A 22,025-nucleotide genomic window follows, 5' to 3' on the forward strand; every position below is an offset into this window, starting at 1 on the left:
TGAACTCCCCATCAGACAGAAATCTTTGCAAGATGCTGCACACAAAGATGCTGTAGACATTCAAAAGATCAGTATCTGCAAAAGATCTGTTCCTGCAAAAGATCAGTTCCTGCAAAATGCATTGATAGTCTATGATATCTGCAGATCATCATACACACCTTGTTTAACAGACATTCATCTGCAGATCAGATCCACCAGGATGGATTTTCAGATCCGCAGATGATTGTCTGATCTGCAGATAAATGTCAATTAAACAAGGTGTATATGATGATCTGCAGATCTCATAGACTATTAATGCAATTTGCAGGAACTGATCTTTTGCAGATACTGATCTTTTGTGTCTGTACAGCATCTTTGTGTGCAGCATCTTGCAAAGATTTTTTCTGATGGGGAGTTCAGCTCCATAGAATAGACTGTGTAGAAATGCTCTCATACTACATGAAGGGTGGTAAGATAGGTCTGTGATCTTTCATTTTCCAAAGACTATAGTCTGATGTGTGTATGCCCCTTTATAAGCATGAGAAATATTGGCCAATCAGAGAGGAACAGAGGTGTGCGAGGGGAAAACAGGGGGGAAAGAGGCTTCAGCCAATCAGTCTGCATTAGTTATGTCTGAGGTGAAAGTAAAAAAGAAAACCCAGCATGCCCTGCAATTTCCTTTGTGCAGCAGATGTACCAAATAAGTGCCAGGGAAACTGGGGAATTATGTTTTATGGAGAAAAAAAGTAAAAGTTATTTCTAGTTTTTGGATTGCCTGGTTAGCATCCTTATTACTTATTTACCAAATAAAAATAAAGAATTTATTTTTGATTCAATGCCAGATAGTTACCATTTAAAATCTGACAGAACCTACAGGTTTTGGACTAGTCCATCTCTTTTCAGGGCCCTTTTTCACTTAATCAGTTGGCATTCGTAAGCGTGCGTTGGTATGTGTTTTTTCCATAGCAGTGCATTGTGAAAAAGCTTTCAGTTAAAATGCATATAGTGGGAACTGAGCCATATGGCCTCAATTCACTAAGCAGTTTAGACTAGTCTACTGATGGTTTTTAGTCTGCGGATATTGACTGGTGATTTAACATTGCAGCCCTGCTGTGCCCGATCGGGCGCGCTCCTGAGTGCACTCCCTGGCACTGTCAGCTGCAGTACTAATTGGTGTAAGGGAACAGGTTCCCTTTAAGCCAATTAGAGACCACCCCGCGGATAAACGATCACCACTGTAGCCAACAGCGGTGATCCTTCATCTCTCCCCCTCCATGGCCAGATCACCTAAAAAAAAATGAGCAGCAAGCAGCCTCTCTCACCCTACCTCATTCCAGCGATCAGCCTGCACCTCCGTTCCCCGTTCTGCACTCAGCTGCGTAATACTGAATATCCGGGTCCCGGCTTGATGAACTCATGCCGGGTAGTTGGCATTGCGCGGCTGAGTGCAGAGCGGGGATCGGAGGCTCAGGCTGCACGCTGATCACTGAAACGAGGTATGGGGAGAGAGGCTGCTTGCTGATGTTTATTTTAACGATTTGTGCATGGAGGGGGCTGCTGGATGGGGGGGGGGGGGGGGCACCTGGCATATTTATTCTGGGGGGGGCGGAGGTTATACAAAGGGGGGGGGGGGTGATCACACTGGGGGACATCTGGGTAACTGGGGGGAGGTTGGGATTAAAGGAAAGGTTCAGGGGGGGGGGGGGGCTGATATTGGGGATACACCTGACTATACTGCAGGAGGGGGGGGGGCTGATACTGGGAAAAATATCTGGCTGGGGGACATAAAACTGGTGGCACGGTTTTTTATCACAGTAGCACTTTTTATTTTTAAAAAGGAATCGTTAAAAACTGAGAAATAATGCATTTTTCCCGGTTTTCCCCATTAAAATGCATACAAAAGAACATTTTTCTTGGGACCAAATACCCCCCAATGAAAACCTAGTTTGTCTTGAAAAAAAGATATAGGCCTCTTGCACACTGCAAGCAATTCAGATTCAGATTCCGCTTTTTAATCTGTTTTTACTTCCGATTCAGATTCAGATTTGCAGTTTGCTCCCTGCACACTGCAAATCTGAATCTGAATCGGAGGTAAAAACTGATTAAAAAGCGGAATCTGAATCTGAATTTCTTGCAGTGTGCAAGAGGCCATATACAGGTCATTCTCAAAAAATTAGCATATTGTGATAAAGTTCATTATTTTCTGTAATGTACTGATAAACATTAGACTTTCATATATTTTAGATTCAGGGCAAGAAGTTTTAAATCAGGATGATACCATTTATTGGCTAACTAAAAATGAATAAAAATAAGCAAGCTTTTGGCCTTGCAGCCTTCGTCTGGCTTATATCCTGTAAGGCCCAGTGCACACCAAAACCGCTAGCAGATCCGCAATACGCTAGCGGTTTTGGGAGCTGATTTCAGAGCGATTCTAGGTATGTTTAGAGAGGTTTTCTAAACATACCTAGCGGTTTTGCGTGCGTTTTTGTCTAGCAGATTACACATATTGTTACAGTAAAAGCTGTTACTGAACAGCTACTGTAACAAAAATGCCTGGCAAACTGCTCTGAAGTAGCGTTTTTCAGAGCGGTTTGCGTTTTTCCTATACTTTACATTGAGGACGAAACGCTTCCGAAAACCGCAAACGCGCAGCAGGAGGCGCGTTTGCGGCTTGGCAAAAACCGCAAACCGCCGGTGTGCACCATCCCATTGCAATACATTAGACAAGCGTTTTTAGAGGCGGATGCGGCCGGCGGATCGCTCCAAAAACCGCTCGGTGTGCACTGGGCCTTAGTTTGCAAGCTGGTGGTACAGACAGCTATATACATGCAACATCAAAAGGGAAAACAGATATTTTTTTCAAGCATAAATACATGTCATTAAAGAGAATCTCCAACCAAGAATTGAACTTTATCCCAATCAGTAGCTGATACCCCCTTTTACATGAGAAAGATATTGTTTTTCACAAACAGACCATCAGGGGGCGCTGTATGACTGATTTGTGCTGAAACCCCTCCCACAAGAAGCTCTGGGACCGTGGTACGTTTGGCAGTTTGTTACAATGTAACAAGGTTCACAGACAGGAATTAGCTGTTTACAGCTGTCTCTTAGGGCCCTTTTCCACTAGCGCGTTTGCGCTGGCGGAATCGGAAAATCGCAAACCGCTAGCGATTTTACAATCGCTACGGTTTGCTTTTTAACATAGGAAACGCGGTAGGTCATTTCCACTACCGCGATTCATTTTTCACAGGAACGCGAACGCGCGGCGGAGCGATATTTGCCGCGATTTTGCTATGCAGTGCATAGCATAGCAAAATCGTGGCCGCAAACGTCGGGAAATCGCCGGTAATTTTTTAGCTTTGCGATTCAGCAATCGCTAGCGTTCAGCGTGAACGCTAGCGACTGCTAGTGGAAAAGGGCCCTAACAGCCAAAACAGCTAGCAGCAGCTACATAACCTGCCCACAGTAAAAATGTCACCATGTAATAAATGTCAGAATGTAAATCGGGGAGAGGAAAGTTTTTACAATGCGCAAACACTGACTAAATCATTTATACATAATTATTGTAAAAATAAAGCACTTTTTTATTGCTTTATTTATTTTTAGTTCCTCTTTAAGATGCCTTAATTCAAACAGACCATCTGAATGGGGTTAAAGGTTGTTAGCTAAAATAAGCATCCTTGTTTACTCCATGCTCACAGACCTGGGATTAGGATTGACCCAGAGTTATCGTAAATTCTTAGTTCACAAGTTTAGCGAGAAAGTTTAAATATCATCCGCCCCATACCACTATAAGAAGTTGTTGTCCTTATTCAAACCGTTTTGCACAGCTTTGGACCAATTTATACATTTTGTTTCTGCTATTAATCGATCGTTTGACGTTTTGAAGCCACCCTTCAGGGCAGTGACACGAAGGTCACCCATGCTGTGTCCGTTGGACCGAAAGTGTCAGCGCTGCGTAATATGTTGGCGCTTTATAAATACAATAAATAAATAAAGTGTGTAGCAACTGGGAGTCCAGATTTGGTATCATTAATAGTGTGCCTGTGTCCATTCATACGTTTGCGCAGAGTTTGTCCAGTTTCTCCCACGTACATAACATTGGGGCATTTAGCACACATGATCAGATATACCAGATTGGTGGAACCACAGGAAAATGTACCTTGTACTCTGTACTCCTGTTTTGAACCTGGTATCGTTACCCTGTCAGTGGAGTAAATGTGTCTGCAGGTCCCACATATTTTTTGTCGGCAGGGCGATGTTCCGTTTTGTTGAGGCCTATTCAAAGAACTCCTGACAATCATTTGTTTTAGATTGTGTGGTTGCCGATATGACAAGAGTGGAGGTTTAGGGAATATCGTTCTCAGTCTGTGATCCTTGTGTAAAATGGGATGACGTTCCTTAGCAATCCTCCTTAAAGAGAATCTGTATTGTTAAAATCGCACAAAAGTAAACATACCAGTGCGTTAGGGGACATCTCCTATTCCCCTCTGTCACAATTTCGCCGCTCCTCGCCGCATTAAAAGTGGTTAAAAACCAGTTTTAAAAAGTTTGTTTATAAACAAACAAAATGGCCATCAAAACAGGAAGTAGGTTGATGTACAGTATGTCCACACATAGAAAATACATCCATACACAAGCAGGCTGTATACAGCCTTCCTTTTGAATCTCAAGAGATCATTGTGTGTTTCTTTCCCCCTGCAGTTCTCATGCACTGAAGTTTCAGGCTGCTCTTTTCTTCCTGCAAACAGCTTTGCCCTTATGCAATTCCTCAGTATGTGAAAGCCCAGCCAGCTCAGAGGATGATTTATCCAGCTTGTAAAAGATAAGAGAGAAGCTGCACTAATCTGAATAATACACAGGCAGTGTGCATAGAGGGGCCTGGAAGGGGGAGTTCATAGCTGAACCACAACACTGAAGAACTTGGCAGCCTTCCAGACACAGGCCGACAAGTCTGACAGGGGAAAGATACATTGATTTATTACAGAGACTGTGATAGCAGAAAGTGCTGCAGTAAGCCAGAACACATTAGAATAGCTTTAGGAACTTGTAGGATGATAAAAAACAGGATGCAATTTTTGTTACGGAGTCTCTTTAAGATTTCCAGGTGTGGGTTGTAGGTGACAACCAATGGGACACGGTCCTCTTTCTAGTTTTGCTTATATTTCAGGAGTTCAGTCCTGGGGATGTTGCTGGCTTTCCTGATTTGGGCCTCAGCGATAGGAGGACTGTAACCTTATTTAACCACTTCCCGACCGCCTAACGCACAGGGGCGGCCGGGAAGTGGAGCCCTTAAGGACCGGCTCACCCACAGAGGCGGCGGTCCATTTAAGGGCATGGGCGGAGCGATCACGTCATCCGTGACGCGATCCTCCGCCGGCGCCTGTCACCGCTCGCCCGCCGCAACATCCCGCCGGCTATACGGAAGCGCCGGCGGGATGTTAACCCCGCGATCGCCGCATACAAAGTGTATAATACACTTTGTAATGTTTACAAAGTGTATTATACAGGCTGCCTCCTGCCCTGGTGGTCCCAATGTCCGAGGGACCACCAGGGCAGGCTGCAGCCACCCTAGTCTGCACCCAAGCACACTGATTTCCCCCCCCCCCCCCCGCCCCAAATCGCCCACAGCACCCCTCAGACCCCCCCCCCTGCCCACCCCCAGACCCCTGTTTGCACCCAATCACCCCCCTAATCACCCATCAATCACTCCCTGTCACTATCTGTCAACGCTATTTTTTTTTTTATCTCCCCCCCTGCCCACTGCCCCCTCCTGATCACCCCCCACCCCTCAGATTCTCCCCAGACCCCCCCCCCCCCCCTGTGTACTGTATGCATCTATCCCCCCTGATCACCTGTCAATCACCCCCTGTCACTGCCACCCATCAATCAGCCCCTAACCTGCCCCTTGTGGGCAATCTGATCACCCACCCACACCAATAGATTGCCCGCAGATCCGACATCAGATCACCACCCAAACGCAGTGTTTACATCTATTCTCTGCTCTAAACACCCACTAATTACCCATCAATCACCCCCTATCACCACCTGTCACTGTTACCCATCAGATCAGACCCTAATCTGCCCCTTGCGGGCACCCAATCACCCGCCTACACGCTCAGATTGCCCTCAGACCCCCCCTTATCAATTCGCCAGTGCAATATTTACATCTGTTCTTCCCTGTAATAACCCACTGATCACCTGTCAATCACCCATCAATCACCCCCTGTCACTGCCACCCATCAATCACCCCCTGTCACTGCCACCCATCAATCAGCCCCTAACCTGCCCCTTGCGGGCAATCTGATCACCCACCCACACCAATAGATCGCCCGCAGATCCGACATCAGATCACCACCCAAGCGCAGTGTTTACATCTATTCTCTCCTCTAAACACCCACTAATTACCCATCAATCACCCCCTATCACCACCTGTCACTGTTACCCATCAGATCAGACCCTAATCTGCCCCTTGCGGGCACCCAATCACCCGCCTACACGCTCAGATTGCCCTCAGACCCCCCCCTTATCAATTCGCCAGGGCATTATTTACATCTGTCCTTCCCTGTAATAACCCACTGATCACCTGTCAATCACCCATCAATCACCCCCTGTCACTGCCACCCATCAATCACCCCCTGTCACTGCCACCCATCAATCAGCCCCTAACCTGCCCCTTGCGGGCAATCTGATCACCCACCCACACCAATGGATCGCCCGCAGATCCGACATCAGATCACCACCCAAGCGCAGTGTTTACATCTATTCTCTCCTCTATACACCCACTAATTACCCATCAATCACCCCCTATCACCACCTGTCACTGTTACCCATCAGATCAGACCCTAATCTGCCCCTTGTGGGCACCCAATCACCCGCCTACACGCTCAGATTGCCCTCAGACCCCCCCCTTATCAATTCGCCAGGGCATTATTTACATCTGTCCTTCCCTGTAATAACCCACTGATCACCTGTCAATCACCCATCAATCACCCCCTGTCACTGCCACCCATCAATCACCCCCTGTCACTGCCACCCATCAATCAGCCCCTAACCTGCCCCTTGCGGGCAATCTGATCACCCACCCACACCAATGGATCGCCCGCAGATCCGACATCAGATCACCACCCAAGCGCAGTGTTTACATCTATTCTCTCCTCTATACACCCACTAATTACCCATCAATCACCCCCTATCACCACCTGTCACTGTTACCCATCAGATCAGACCCTAATCTGCCCCTTGTGGGCACCCAATCACCCGCCTACACGCTCAGATTGCCCTCAGACCCCCCCCTTATCAATTCGCCAGGGCATTATTTACATCTGTCCTTCCCTGTAATAACCCACTGATCACCTGTCAATCACCCATCAATCACCCCCTGTCACTGCCACCCATCAATCACCCCCTGTCACTGCCACCCATCAATCAGCCCCTAACCTGCCCCTTGCGGGCAATCTGATCACCCACCCACACCAACAGATCGCCCGCAGATCCGACATCAGATCACCACCCAAGCGCAGTGTTTACATCTATTGTCTCCTCTAAACACCCACTAATTACCCACTAATTACCCATCAATCACCCCCTATCACCACCTGTCACTGTTACCCATCAGATCAGACTCTAATCTGCCCCTTGCGGGCACCCAATCACCCGCCTACACGCTCAGATTGCCCTCAGACCCCCCCTTATCAATTCGCCAGTGCATTAGTTACATCTGTTCTTCCCTGTAATAACCCACTGATCACCTGTCAATCACCTGTCAATCACCCATCAATCACCCCCTGTCACTGCCACCCATCAATCACCCCCTGTCACTGCCACTCATCAATCAGCCCCTAACCTGCCCCTTGCGGGCAATCTGATCACCCACCCACACCAATAGTTCGCCCGCAGATCCGACGTCAGATCACCTCCCAAGGGCAGTGTTTATATCTGTTCTCTACCCTAAACACCCACTAATTACCCATCAATCACCCCCTGTCACTGCTACCTATCAGATTAGACCCCTATCTGCCCCTAGGGCACTCAATCACCCGCCCACACCCTCAGAATGCCCTCAGGCCCCAGCCCTGATTACCTCGCCAGTGCAATGCTTGCATCTATTCCCCCATCTAATCACACCTTGAGACACCCATCAATCACCTCCTGTCACCCCCTAGCACACCTACCCATCAGATCAGGCCCTAATTTGCCCCGTGTGGGCTCCTGATCACTCGGCCAAACCCTCAGATCCCCCTCAGACCCCCTTCCGATCACCTCCCCAGTGCATTTATTGCATCTATTTTCCCCTCTAACCACCCCCTGAGACACCCATCAATCACCTCCTGTCACCCCCCTAGCACTCCTATCCATCAGATCAGGCCCAATACAACCTGTCATCTAAAAGGCCACCCTGCATATGACCGGTTCCACAAAATTCGCCCCCTCATAGACCACCTGTCATCAAAATTTGCAGATGCGTATACCCCTGAACAGTCATTTTGAGACATTTGGTTTCCAGACTACTCACGGTTTTGGGCCCGTAAAATGCCAGGGCGGTATAGGAACCCCAGAAACGGACCCCATTTTAGAAAAAAGACACCCCAATGTATTCTGTTAGGTGTATGACGAGTTCATAGACGATTTTATTTTTTGTCAAAAGTTAGCGGAAATTGATTTTTTTTTTTTTCACAAAGTGTCATTTTTCACTAACTTGTGACAAAAAATAAAATCTTCTATGAACTCGCCATACACCTAACGGAATACCTTGGGGTGTCTTCTTTCTAAAATGGGGTCACTTGTGGGGTTCCTATACTGCTCTGGCATTTTAGGGGCCCTAAACCGTGAGGAGTAGTCTAGAAAACAAATGCCTGAAAATGACCTGTGATTAGGACGTTGGGCCCCTTAGCGCACCTAGGCTGCAAAAAAGTGTCACACATGTGGTATCGCCATACTCAGGAGAAGTAGTATAATATGTTTTGGGGTGTATTTTTACACATACCCATGCTGGGTGGGAGAAATCTCTCTGTAAATGGACAATTGTGTGTAAAAAAAATCAAACAATTGTCATTTACACAGGTATTTCTCCCACCCAGCATGGGTATGTGTAAAAATACACCCCAAAACACAATATACTACATCTCCCGAGTACGGCGATACCACATGATTGGCACTTTTTTGCAGCCTAACTGCGCTAAGGGGCCCAAAGTCCAATGAGTACCTTTAGGATTTCACAGGTCATTTTTGTTTCAAGACTACTCCTCACGGTTTAGGGCCCCTAAAATGCCAGGGCAGTATAGGAACCCCACAAATGACCCCATTCTAGAAAGAAGACACCCAAACGTATTCCGTTAGGAGTATGGTGAGTTCATAGAAGATTTTATTTTTTGTCACAAGTTAGCGGAAAATGACACTTTGTGAAAAAAAAACAATTAAAATCAATTTCCGCTAACTTGTGACAAAAAAATAAAAACTTCTATGAACTCACCATACTCCTAACGGAATACCTTGGGGTGTCTTCTTTCTAAAATGGGGTCATTAGTGGGGTTCCTATTCTGCGCTGGCATTTTAGGGGCCCTAAACCGTGAGGAGTAGTCTTGAAACAAAAATGACCTGTGAAATCCTAAAGGTACTCATTGGACTTTGGGCCCTTTAGCGCAGTTAGGCTGCAAAAAAGTGCCAATCATGTGGCATTGCCGTACTCGGGAGATGTAGTATAATGTGTTTTGGGGTGTATTTTTACACATACCCATGCTGGGTGGGAGAAATACCTCTGTAAATGACAATCTTTTGATTTTTTTACACACAATTGTCCATTTACAGAGTTATTTCTCCCACCCAGCATGGGTATGTGTAAAAATACACCCCAAAACACATTGTACTACTTCTCCCGAGTACGGCGATACCACATGTGTGGCACTTTTTTGCACCCTAACTGCGCTAAGGGGCCCAAAGTCCAATGAGTACCTTTAGGATTTCACAGGTCATTTTGAGAAATTTCGTTTCAAGACTACTCCTCACGGTTTAGGGCCCCTAAAATGCCAGGACAGTATGTGAACCCCACAAATGACTCCATTTTAGAAAGAAGACACCCCAAGGTATTCTGTTAGTAGTACGGTGAGTTCATAGAAGATTTTATTTTTTGTCACAAGTTAGCGGAAATTGATTTTTATTGTTTTTTTTCACAAAGTGTCGTTTTCCGCTAACTTGTGACAAAAAATAAAATCTTCTATGAACTCACCGTACTACTAACGGAATACCTTGGGGTGTCTTCTTTCTAAAATGGGGTCATTTGTGGGGTTCCTATACTGTCCTGGCATTTTAGGGGCCCTAAACCGTAAGGAGTAGTCTTGAAACGAAATTTCTCAAAATGACCTGTGAAATCCTAAAGGTACTCATTGGACTTTGGGCCCTTTAGCGCAGTTAGGGTGCAAAAAAGTGCCACACATGTGGTATCGCCGTACTCGGGAGAAGTAGTACAATGTGTTTTGGGGTGTATTTTTACACATGCCCATGCTGAGTGGGAGAAAGATCTCTGTAAATAAACAGTTGTGTGTAAAAAAATTAACAAATTGTCATTTACAGAGATATTTCTCCCACCCAGCATGGGTATGTTTAAAAATACACCCCAAAACACATTATACTACTTCTCCTGAGTACGGCAATACCACATGTGTGGCACTTTTTTGCAGCCTAACTGCGCTAAGGGGTCCAAAGTCCAATGAGCACCTTTAGGATTTACAGGAGTGCTTACAATTTAGCACCCCACAAAATGTCAGGACAGTAAACACACCCCACAAATGACCCCATTTTGGAAAGTAGACCCTTCAAGGTATTCAGAGAGGGGCATGGTGAGTCCGTGGCAGATTTCATTTTTTTTTGTCGCAAGTTAGAAGAAATGGAAACTTTTTTTTTTTTTTTGTTTGTCACAAAGTGTCATTTTCCGCTTACTTGTGACAAAAAATAATATCTTCTATGAACTCATTATGCCTCTCAGTGAATACTTTGGGATGTCTTCTTTCCAAAATGGGGTCATTTGGGGGGTATTTATACTATCCTGGAATTCTAGCCCCTCATGAAACATGACAGGGGGTCAGAAAAGTCATAGATGCTTGAAAATGGGAAAATTCACTTTTTGCACCATAGTTTGTAAACGCTATAACTTTTACCCAAACCAATAAATATACACTGAATGGGTTTTTTTTATCCAAAACATGTTTGTCCACATTTTTCGCGCTGCATGTATACAGAAATTTTACTTTATCTGAAAAATGTCAGCACAGAAAGTTAAAAAAAATCATTTTTTTTGCCAAAATTCATGTCTTTTTTTGATGAATATAATAAAAAGTAAAAATCGCAGGAGCAACCAAAAGAAAGCTTTATTAGTGACAAGAAAAGGAGCCAAAATTCATTTAGGTGGTAGGTTGTATGAGCGAGCAATAAACCGTGAAAGCTGCAGTGGTCTGAATGGAAAAAAAGTGGCCGGTCCTTAAAGAGACACTGAAGCGGAAAAAAATAAATGATATAATGAATTGGTTGTGTACTATGAATAATTACTAGAAGATTAGCAGCAAAGAAAATATTCTCATATTTTTATTTTCAGGTATATAGTGTTTTTTCTAACATTGCATCACTCTATAATATGTGCAGATTACACAACACTCAGCATTCAAAATGAGTTTTTCAGAGCAGTCTGTGAAGTAATGAACTCTCCTCTAGCAGAGGAAAAGTAAACAGTTCAATTACAGTTGAGATAATAAAAGTCAGATAACAGCCCTCTCCATGACTAAGTTAGTCGGAGAGCTTAATAGCTTTTTTGCATAGAGATAACAACTGGATTTTCTCAACTCTTCCTGTACTGGAAACAATTAGACTGATGTATTTGATCTTAATGTTTTTTTTCTTAGCTGTACTACACATACAAATCATAATATTATCATTTTTTTTTTCGCCTTCAGTGTCTCTTTAAGGGGTAGAAAGCCCTAGGTCCTTAAGTGGTTAATGAAAGTGTTCTTAAGGCGATCCAGGTGCTTGTTTCTGTCCATCCTGTCAGAACAAATTCGGTTGTACCTTATAGCTTGGCTGTAAATTATAGAGTTCTTAATGTGCTTGAGATAAAAACTGTCATATCTTAGGTATGTGGGACGGTCTGTAGGTTTGCAATACACAGAGGTTTGTATGTTGTTACCCCTGATGTATATGGTGGTGTCCAGAAAGTTAATCTCTGTGTGAGAGTAGGTAAGTTTCAATTTGATTGTAGGATGGAAGGCATTGAAGTTCCTGTGGAATTGGAGAAGATCATCCTCACTAGCGGACCAGATGATTAAAATATCATCAATGAAGCGGAAGTAGGCCATGGGTTTTATGCCACATGCATCGAGGTATTCCTCTTCGATTTTGACCATGAAGAGATTTGCATACTGTGATGCGAATCACGAACCCATTGCCACGCCCATCTGCTGTAAATAGAGGTCCTGTCCAAAAGTGAAATACTTATGAGTACGAATTAATTTGATCAATCCAGCAATAGGCTTTACAGGTATGCCCTGACCCTGAAGATATTTACGGCAGGCCGCAATACCATCATCATGGGGAATGTTCGTGTACAGGGACTCCACGTCCATCGTGGCCAGTATGGTTACCTCAGGGTACTGGGCCGATGGCTGTCAGTTTGTTCAGGAGGTGGTATCCTGTATGTAGCTGGGTCTTTTACAGACAAGAGGTCTCGAGAGGTTTTCCAGCCAACCTGAGATGTTCTCTGTTAGGGCCTATTTCCACTACACGCAGATTGGATGCAGAAAAACTGACTCCAATGAAAGCCTAAGGGCCTGTTTCCACTTTTTTTCTGATGCAGATTTTCCCATAGGCATTCATTGGAGCCAGTTTAGCAACCGGTGGCACCAAGGCAAAACCTAACCTAACTGAGATGTTAGAAGACCTAGGCCCATATGCAATTATTTTTTTCTCCTGAGTTATCTCCTAGGACAGTGTTTCTCAAACCTGTCCCTGTGACTCCTCAACAGTGCATGTTTTGCAGGCAACCTCACCTATGCACAGGTGGTGTAATTAGTGTCTCAGCTAGGTGGATTCCATGTAGCTGAGACACTAATTACCCCACCTGTGCATAGGTGAGGTTGCCTGCAAAACATGCACTGTTGAGGAGTCACGAGGACATGTTTGAGAAACACTGTCCTAGGAGATAATTTTCATATTCTCTTTAAAATAACTTTTAAGCATTTTACAATTGAAAAAGCATGCTGGTGGTGACAAAAATAAATTGAGTTTTATTCACCTGGGGGCGTCAGGACCCGTCAGGTTGGGGAACGCGGCCGTTTCTACACGTTCCCAGCCAAAATAGCACCCCTATGCGGCCATATGGCCGCATAGGGGTGCTATTTTGGCAGGGAACGCGTAGTATTAGCCGTGTTCCCCAGCCTGACGGGTCCTGACGGCGAAACCAGAAGTGGCCGCCAGCGGGACCCGGAGCATCAGAGCGAGTCGTCGTGGGCACCGATCAGCTGCAGGGGGCTGAGGTAAGCCCCAGGTGAGTAAAACTCAATTTATTTTTGGTACTTAAGGTTCACTTTTAATGCATTTTATCACAAGATGTGAACATATCACCTAGGAGAAAAAGCTGGAGAAAAAGTGAATTGCATATGGGCCCTAGTATTGATTTGTCGGTGAATGCCAAATATCTCAATCAGTGCCTCAGTCATTGAAATTATCTATAAGGTATTTTTTTAGCCTTTCAAAAATTCTCAGCTGCAAAGATTCTCAGCTGAATAGCGCTGAGAGCTTTAGTACAGGTGTCTCCCGTGCTCTGTGAAAGTCACTTAATGATCCAAGATCTTTAAACAACACACTAAAAAACTCCTAACTTTTAAAGGTTACTACGATTTGGGGTGTTTGTGGTATACTCCTTGCTGCCATTATATGTGAGAGCGCTACAATTACCAATCATTAATCAACAATTTTTTTCGTCCTTCCCCCTCCCACGGAGGCTGCACCATCTTCCCCTATGCCGTCGTCGCCCTCCCTACTACATAGGCACAAAGTACCGTAGTTCACTTGGTTGCTGCCTATCGATGCAAGTGTGCAGCATAGGGGGGAGCAGAGTGTCACCTGCAGTATCAAGTTTGACCAAGGGAGATTTGGACTGGTCCATTTTCAAGCTGCAGAAATTTGCATAATCCTAAATTAACTTGGAGTTAGGCTAGTGGTGGATCAGGTAAAGGATCTATTTGATATTGATCATTTGCATAGTCTACCACCTTCCACCAGTAAATATTAGAAAACCACTAGGTTTTTACTGCTCGATGTTGCACAAACCTACTGTATGTTGCCATTGTACACATACAACTTCCAGCAGAGCACAGCAAAAGAAAAAAAGTTTACAAATAAATGTATTATATGATTAATGAATATTTTGCTTAATGCTTTGTAAAATTATTCTTTAAGAAGGAGATTTTGTTTCTGTGAAAACATGGATTCCGTCTGCAGCCTTGTGTTCTAATCACACGCCCTGTGTTCTAATCACACCTACCCTCATACATAACATAATCCATAAGGATTAATTCCTTCTGTTAAAATCTGCTGTGAAAATAATCTTCTAGGACCAGTTTAGAACTGAAATTAGCTGCAGGGAATGAGAAGTCACTTTGGGAATTGTCGATAATCATTGCAGTCATGGGCTGTGGGCCGTCCACTGATGCAGGTAAGGTGAATATTTCAACATCTGTACATTATAAAATATGCATTTTTCGGGACTGCTGACTTGGTGTTTGTTACATAAATTATTTCTTAAAAGCATAATTAATAGTACTATCTATGTCTGGCAGTGTTAAAAGCAGCCTAGACATACACATTTAGCATTGATAAGCTTTACTGGAACCTGTACCTAATAGCTTTTCAAAGTATAATCTATCATTTTCATTCTGCTGACCATTTTTTGGTGGCCAAAGTGTATGCTTAGCTGGGTGACATGTATTGTTCTGTTGGGGCAGGGTGGTGGAGAGGATGGAAAATCCAAGATGGCAGATAGCTGCACACAGTAGCATATCTAGAAAAAATAGTGCCTATGGCAAACAGTGAAACTGCAATCTAGATGAAACAGAGGAGAGTGGGAGGGGGGCGCACCATCCAAATGTTTTAGGGCAGAGGTGCCCACACTTTTTCGCCTTGTGAGCTACTTTAAAAAATTAGCAAGTCAAAATGATCTACCTATGTACAATTTTAGGAGCACACTTGTATATACAGAATGGAAAATGTAGTGGGGTCAGGATCTACCATGAAGTCCTTCGCGATCTACCTAATGGGCACCCCTGTTTTAGGATGTAGTATCCACTTGAATTGTGTGTCCCCAAGATAAAGTGAAGCATAGTCTGCAAGAATGAAGTGTGGAAGTAGGTCAGCAAAATACATGTGCTCCAAAATTACAATCAGGCAGCTTGTCGCTACCAACAAATATAACTAGGCAGCAGAATGTGCCTCAAATAACAACTAAGAAGCATGTCTAGCATGTCTCCTAAATATTAACCAAGTAGCATAATAAGAATATTAGGCAGGCATGTCTCCCAAATATCATGCAACATGCTGGTCTACAAAAAAACACCAATTCCTGTGACAGACCCCAGTGACAGACAGTTCTTCATGACTTTAGTAACAGATGCAGATGACAGACCTCCAACAACAACCAGACCTTCATGACAGACCTCCAGTGAACAACTGCCCCCTTCCCCAGTGCCAAACACTACCCACAGTAATATACAGTACCACCAAATGAGACTCCTGTTGTCAATAACAGGTCCCTCAGTAACAGACAGCACCCTTTGACAGTCAGTGACATGACTATGTACTCTGTGATGCACTGCTGAAGGTGTCACTGCTATAAAAACACAGTATTAATAATAATGACTCCCTGTAAGACAACACCCCCATTAACACGTTGGACCCCGATGACAGGACCCCTGTAACAAAAAGGACAACCGGTACCACAGCTCACCCTGTAACAGCACCCCCCATTAGCCCACAGAACCCTCTAATTTCCATGGAAATCGGAAAGACACTTATCGGACATTCGTTAGACATATAAATCAGGCTTTCTTACCCTCCCTAGTCAATTGGAATACAGCACTCTTTATATTGCTTTTTAGCTTGATAAATGACCTGATTATCCACCCATGTAGTGTACTAAAATAATTTCCTTTTCTCATTCATTCATGTTAATACCTGTTTCTTTCTCTTAGCGCCACGGGATTGTAGAGAATGGTAAGTAAATGTTATCTGTTCTGGACTGAAGATAATTAGAAATAAGCAGACTACGTGGGCTCTGAATTGTCCAAGTTGAAGACAAATCATCTCATACCAACCTGCTAGCCAGCAGACAACCTGATCAGTGTACTCGGGGGAGGAGGGAGGGATATCTGCAACACAGGAATACAGTACAGTAATTGGTGTAAAGCTGTATTCAAATGTGTTCAGGGCTTCATTTCTGGAAGCCAGAAATTGTTGGGCAACCACTCTATGGTAGGGTTTGTGAATATACTGGTGTTCAGTTGCATCTGGAAAGTCTTTTCTTCCTTTACCAAGTAATGAGACCTGGGTATGTATAGATGCTATGGGGGCTCTCAGAGTCCAAGGTGAGAAAAGATGTATCAGGAGAGGTCATACTAGGTGAAAAAATAACTTAACCTTTGCATGCATAGCAAGAAATCATGGGGGCCCCATAGAAAAATTGATTTGATTGCCCCTCCCCCCCAAAAAAAATATAAGGTGCTGTGCCCCAGGCAGGGAAATACAAGGGGGGGAAGAGGCGCCCAAATGATGATAAAACTGTGTTAAAAACAGCTAAAATAAAAAGAGGGTGAGATGGCTTGCCTCAATGACAACAAATTTGTATGTGAAGATAACACATTTTTATTAACCTTCTGGGGACCGGCTGCCTAACCCTCCTTAAGGACCAGGGCATTTTACCTGGGGGTGGGGTACTCATTTGGGGGGTCAGGCAGCTGGATCATCATATAGCTAGGCATTATGTCACCAGTATAGCCAGGTGTCCCCCGTATTGCCAGCCTTCACTCACCTCCCAGGATCCTGCGATGAGCAGCTCTAGCCTCCTCTGCTCTGGCAGGCATCTCTTCTCGCACTGACTCTAAGTTCCGGGTCGCAGCTTGATGACGTCATCAAGCCGGGACCCGACACTTAAGTATGAGTGAGCAGAGATGTCAGCCAGAGCTGAGGGGAGCGACAATCGCCGGAGGAACGTTTGGAAGGCGAGTCCCCGTCCTCTCCTTCCCCTCATACCGTCGCTGCTCAATAGTTATCACTACGATCGGCCAGCGATCGTAGTGATCACGCGATCAGGAGCCAATCGGGATGCCTCCTGATCACTGAGGGGGGATGTCAGCTGTGTCGGGAGCGGAAGAAGCAGGTAGTGTAAATTCTACGCTGCATCAGAGTTAGGCAACAGGTGCAGCGTAGGATTTACTACCACCAGTACCAGGAAGGCTATGCACTAGGCAACGCGTTTTGTATGTCCTTGCCCACTTCCTCAGGCCGAATACTGTGCCTAAAAACATCATATGAGAGGCGCTCAGTACCACGCAGTTCAATAATATATACAGAAAACATAACATTGCAATCTAAACAAACAACTGGAAAAAACAATGTCATCAGTAAAAAATGATTTAATCAATAAAAAGAGAAATGGGCTAGCATAAAACCATCATCCATCTGTTTAAGGAACAGGAGCTCAACAGGTGGGTGACTGGATTTTGTTTCATCAGTCCACAGAACACTACCACAAAAGTTTTGTGATAGTGTTCTGTGGACTGATGAAACAAAATTAGAACTGTTTGGGCCCATGGATCAACGCTATGTTTGGAGGAGGAAGAACAAGGCCTATGAAGAAAAGAACACCTTGCCTACTGTGAAGCACGGCGGGGGGTCAATCATGCTTTGGGGCAGGTACAGGGAAGCTTCAGCGTGTGCAAGGTACCATAAATTCTCTTCAGTACCAGGTAATATTGGATGAAAATGTGATGCAGTCCATCACAAACCTGAGGCTTGGGAGCCGTTAGACCTTTCAACAGGACAATGATCCCAAGCATAGCATCCGAGGAGGAAGAGCGGCAGCGTGGAATGGTGAGCAGAGCTGTACATGTCCTGCTTGAAAGGAGATTATGCTGCGGTGCTCTTGGTAGGACATTCATACTATAAGACGCAGGGACTTTTTGTCTCCACTTTTGGGGGAGTCTGAAAAATTGCCTGCCATCTGAGGAGAAACAGTGGCAGCGCAAAACGGTGAGCAGAGATGCAGATGTCCTACTTGATAGGAGATTCTGCTGTGGTGCTCTTGGTGGGACATTCATACTATAAGATGTAGGGACTTTTTCTCCCCACTTTTGGTGGAAAGTCTGAAAAATTATTTTTTGTACACCGTTATTTGATACCTCACTGCAGTCACCCACCTGTTGAGCTCCTGCTGCTTAAACAGATGGATGATGGTTTTATGCTAGATCATCTCTCTTTTTATTGATGAAATAATTTTTTACTAATGAAATCGTTTTTACCAATTGTTTGTTTATATTAGAATTTAATATGTTTTCTGCAGGGATGATCTCCGACCTTAATCATGAGTAATCATCTCGTGATTCAAATGAGGATTAATTACAGCAGCTGAGCGGCGGGGATTGTAAGGGTTATTTACCCATAAATCTGTGTCCTCCCCGCGCTCCATTTAGGTCCATGCGTCCTAATAGTAGAGTTCCAAGCCTCGCTGCCGTCACTTCCTCCTTCCGGCTTGAAGGAGGAAGTGGCCGCAGCCAGGCTTGGAACGCTACTATTAGGACACATGGACCTATATGGAGCGCGGGGAGGACGCGGATTTATGGGTAAATAACCCTTCCAATCCCTGCCACTCAGCTGCTGTAATTAATCCTCATTTGAATCACGAGTAATAGTAGCGTACTTGTGATTAAGGTCGGAGATCGTCCCTGGTTTTCTGTATTTATTATTGAACTACTTGACACTGAGCGCCTCTCAGTTGATGTTTTAGGCCCTGTATTTGGCCTGAGGAAGTGGGCAGGCAGCCACAAAACGTGTTGCCTAGTACTTAATAAAAAATTGCTATCTTCACATATGAATTTGTCATCATTGAGGTAAGCCACCTCAACTTTTTTCTATTTTAGCTATTTTTAACACAGTTTTATCATCATTTGGTCACCTCTTTCCCCCTTATGTTACCCGTCCTTCTTTGGGATGGGTGTTCTATTTTGGTTTGCTGTTTTTTCCACCCTTTAACCAATTCGGAATCCTTTGCCAAGAGTGCGACTACATCCAGTACATCTGAACACCCGAGTGGAGTCTGGGTTATTGATCTCCACTTGCCTTCAGTGGTTAGTTGTCCGTTTGCAACCTCTGTTTGTGAGTACCACAACTACACAATTGGGGTTTCTGTTGTCTCTGTGTTTCTTTCTCAGGTTGTCTTTTTTTGATCACCTGACACACCCAGTATAGGGAGGTAGAGATACCCCAATTATTAGGTTGCCCAAGTATAGGTTGCTAGAGGTAGCCAGAGTGGCACCCAGTGTAGGAAACCAGAGTAGCACCCCCTGAAGCATAGGTATCCAGATTAGCGACCCCCACAAGGTAAAGGTAGCTTCCCATATGCAGGGTAAATGAACAGGGTGCTGGACAGAAGTTACATAACAAGAGAGGGCGTTGAAGTCATAGAGATTCTGACACTAGGAGGAAGGAAGATCGTAGGAGGAGCCCAGAGAAGTATGTAACTTCCATCCAGCACTCCACTCACTTACTCTGCAATTCAGGGGGCCCGCTGCAGGTCTCCATTAGACCCGCAGAAGACCCCCTTAACAGCAGCCAAGATTCATTCAAGGTTCATGGGTCTATCAGTGTCTATCTATATCCCCCGTCAGTGCAGTCCCTGTCCTCCACTGCTGCCCTGCCTTCTGTCAGTTTTGCTTTAAAATAATACTGAATAGAAACTTCAGAGTATTATACAGTTTTTAATGAAAATAATAAACTCTCCTACAATTTATGCATACTTGCAAAAGCAGACTCAGAATATTCCACGCTGGGCAAGTCAGGGCAGATGAGAGGGTTCTCTCCGTCTACCTCAGCCTCCACTCCTGCGGTGTTCTGTCCGGTCAGTGTATAGGTGGAGGGAAGGGCGTGGAGCCACATCCAGGGCTGGGAGGTGGCAGAGCCAGGTCCAGCTACTTGCCTCTCTGTTTCTGGCCAGAACTACGAAGTAATTGTCTGCCATTTTAATACGCAGGAAGGAGTCAAATGGAAAAATAGTCAGCTTTCACTTACCCACGCCTCCGCAATAAAAAAAAATAAGGGGGGGGGGGGGATGGTGGTCATAGCCAGACCCACAGGTCCATATGGATGCATTAAGGAAAAAAAAATAAACAGCACAGGCAGCTAGGACTGGAGGCTCTTGGCCCCATAGCAGCCGCTTTCGTGATCCCTATGCCACTGTGCCTCAGACACTCTTAGGCTTCTTTTCCACGAGCAGCTGACAGGTGGTGAATCAAAGCCTGTGACCTGCTCCCGGCCACAGGCCAGGCACTTGCTCTGCACAGGTGGCGGATCCCCTTGGAGTTGCAAACCCGTGCTCAGACGTGACAAGAGATGGTTTGTTTCACCGCCAGGTAATGCTGCCACATGTCAAACAGGGCGCGTCGCATTACCAAATGCTTCCATTGGGCAGCATGCAATTGCATTTCAGCCGAATGGCGCTTGTGGCCGCCAGCCGGGGCTGAACTGCTTGACAAATAAGCAGTTGAGATGCCCATGGAAATGATGCCTTAACTGTTTGGAGAGCTGATCCATCTTTTCATGAGGATGTGGAGCCTGTATTGGCTATGGTGTAATTTTTCATTTTCACTCTACTCCATTCAAGATAACTATTTTAGTTTCTGAGGAATTGGACTGTCTTCCCAGTGTCCATTTTGGGCCTGGTTCCACTGGGAGCAACTCCTGTTCTGCTGCGTAGCACAGCGCAAATCGCTAGCTGTGCAGCATGCCATTCAGATTTGCACCAAAGTTCGATCTGGATGGCAAGCCATGTTACAGATAGGCCCAAAGCGTATCCTCTTGTCTTCTGAAGCCCTGTGCATAAATTGCACAAGAACTTATACATTCATCGTTTGCCTCCAAGACATTCGATAGTCATAATAAAAGTGGCCTGAGTTAGGGCAACATCCACTCTTGAAAAATGAATAATATTAATGCAGTCAAAGAACTATGTAAATGAGCATTCTAGAATATACAGTAGGTATTTAAATTATTGATTTTCATTTTTAACAGTATGTAATTTTTATTTTTTAAAGGACTGATAGTGAAGATGGCAGGTGAGATATACCCTTGATTTCATGTTTGTCTTGGGGGTGTTTAGATGTATATTTTTTTTCTACTGGCGCAGAGTTGGCGCTTGTATAGGCAGGACATCTTTTCTGTGTTTCTACAAGGGGACATTGATTTCATTTGAACAAATTGCATATGTGCTCTCCCATACTGAAATAATAAAAACCACATATTTTACCATCATTCCACTACTGTGTTAAGTCAGTGTTGGTATCCTAAAGTCATTTTGGAGTCCTGAATGTATGTGGCAGAAGGGAGGTGGCAGATTGTTGTTTATACACTTTTAAATTACAACTTTGAAATAACATTTTATGTCAGATTTAAAATGAAACAGCACTTACTTAAAGGGATACTGTAGGGGGGGGTCGGGGGAAAATGAGCTAAACTTACCCGGGGCTTCTAATGGTCCCCCGCAGACATCCTGTGCCCGCGCAGCCACTCCCCAATGCTCCGGCCCCGCCTCCGGTTCACTTCTGGAATTTCTTCTTTAAAGTCAGAAAACCACTGCGCCTGCGTTGCCGTGTCCTCGCTCCCGCTGATGTCACCAGGAGTGTACTGCGCAGACACAGGCCATACTGGGCCTGCGCTGTGCGCTCTTGATGACATCAGCGGGATCGAGGACACGGCAACGCAGGCGCAGTGGTTTTCTGACTTTAAAGTCAGAAATTCCA

At 44.8% G+C, this 22,025-nt stretch overlaps 1 long non-coding RNA gene across 1 annotated transcript; it reads left to right on the top strand.

The window, feature by feature from the left end:
• The first annotated feature begins 1,385 nt into the window (after window positions 1-1,385).
• On the top strand, window positions 1,386-21,341 carry LOC137531782 (uncharacterized). Its single transcript, XR_011023747.1, has 3 exons — window positions 1,386-1,475; window positions 16,209-16,230; window positions 21,321-21,341. It is a non-coding gene; the product is annotated as an uncharacterized lncRNA (long non-coding RNA).
• The last annotated feature ends 684 nt before the right edge of the window (window positions 21,342-22,025 follow it).

This window comes from Hyperolius riggenbachi, chromosome 9 (assembly GCF_040937935.1).
Source record: "Hyperolius riggenbachi isolate aHypRig1 chromosome 9, aHypRig1.pri, whole genome shotgun sequence".
Lineage (NCBI taxonomy): Eukaryota > Metazoa > Chordata > Amphibia > Anura > Hyperoliidae > Hyperolius > Hyperolius riggenbachi.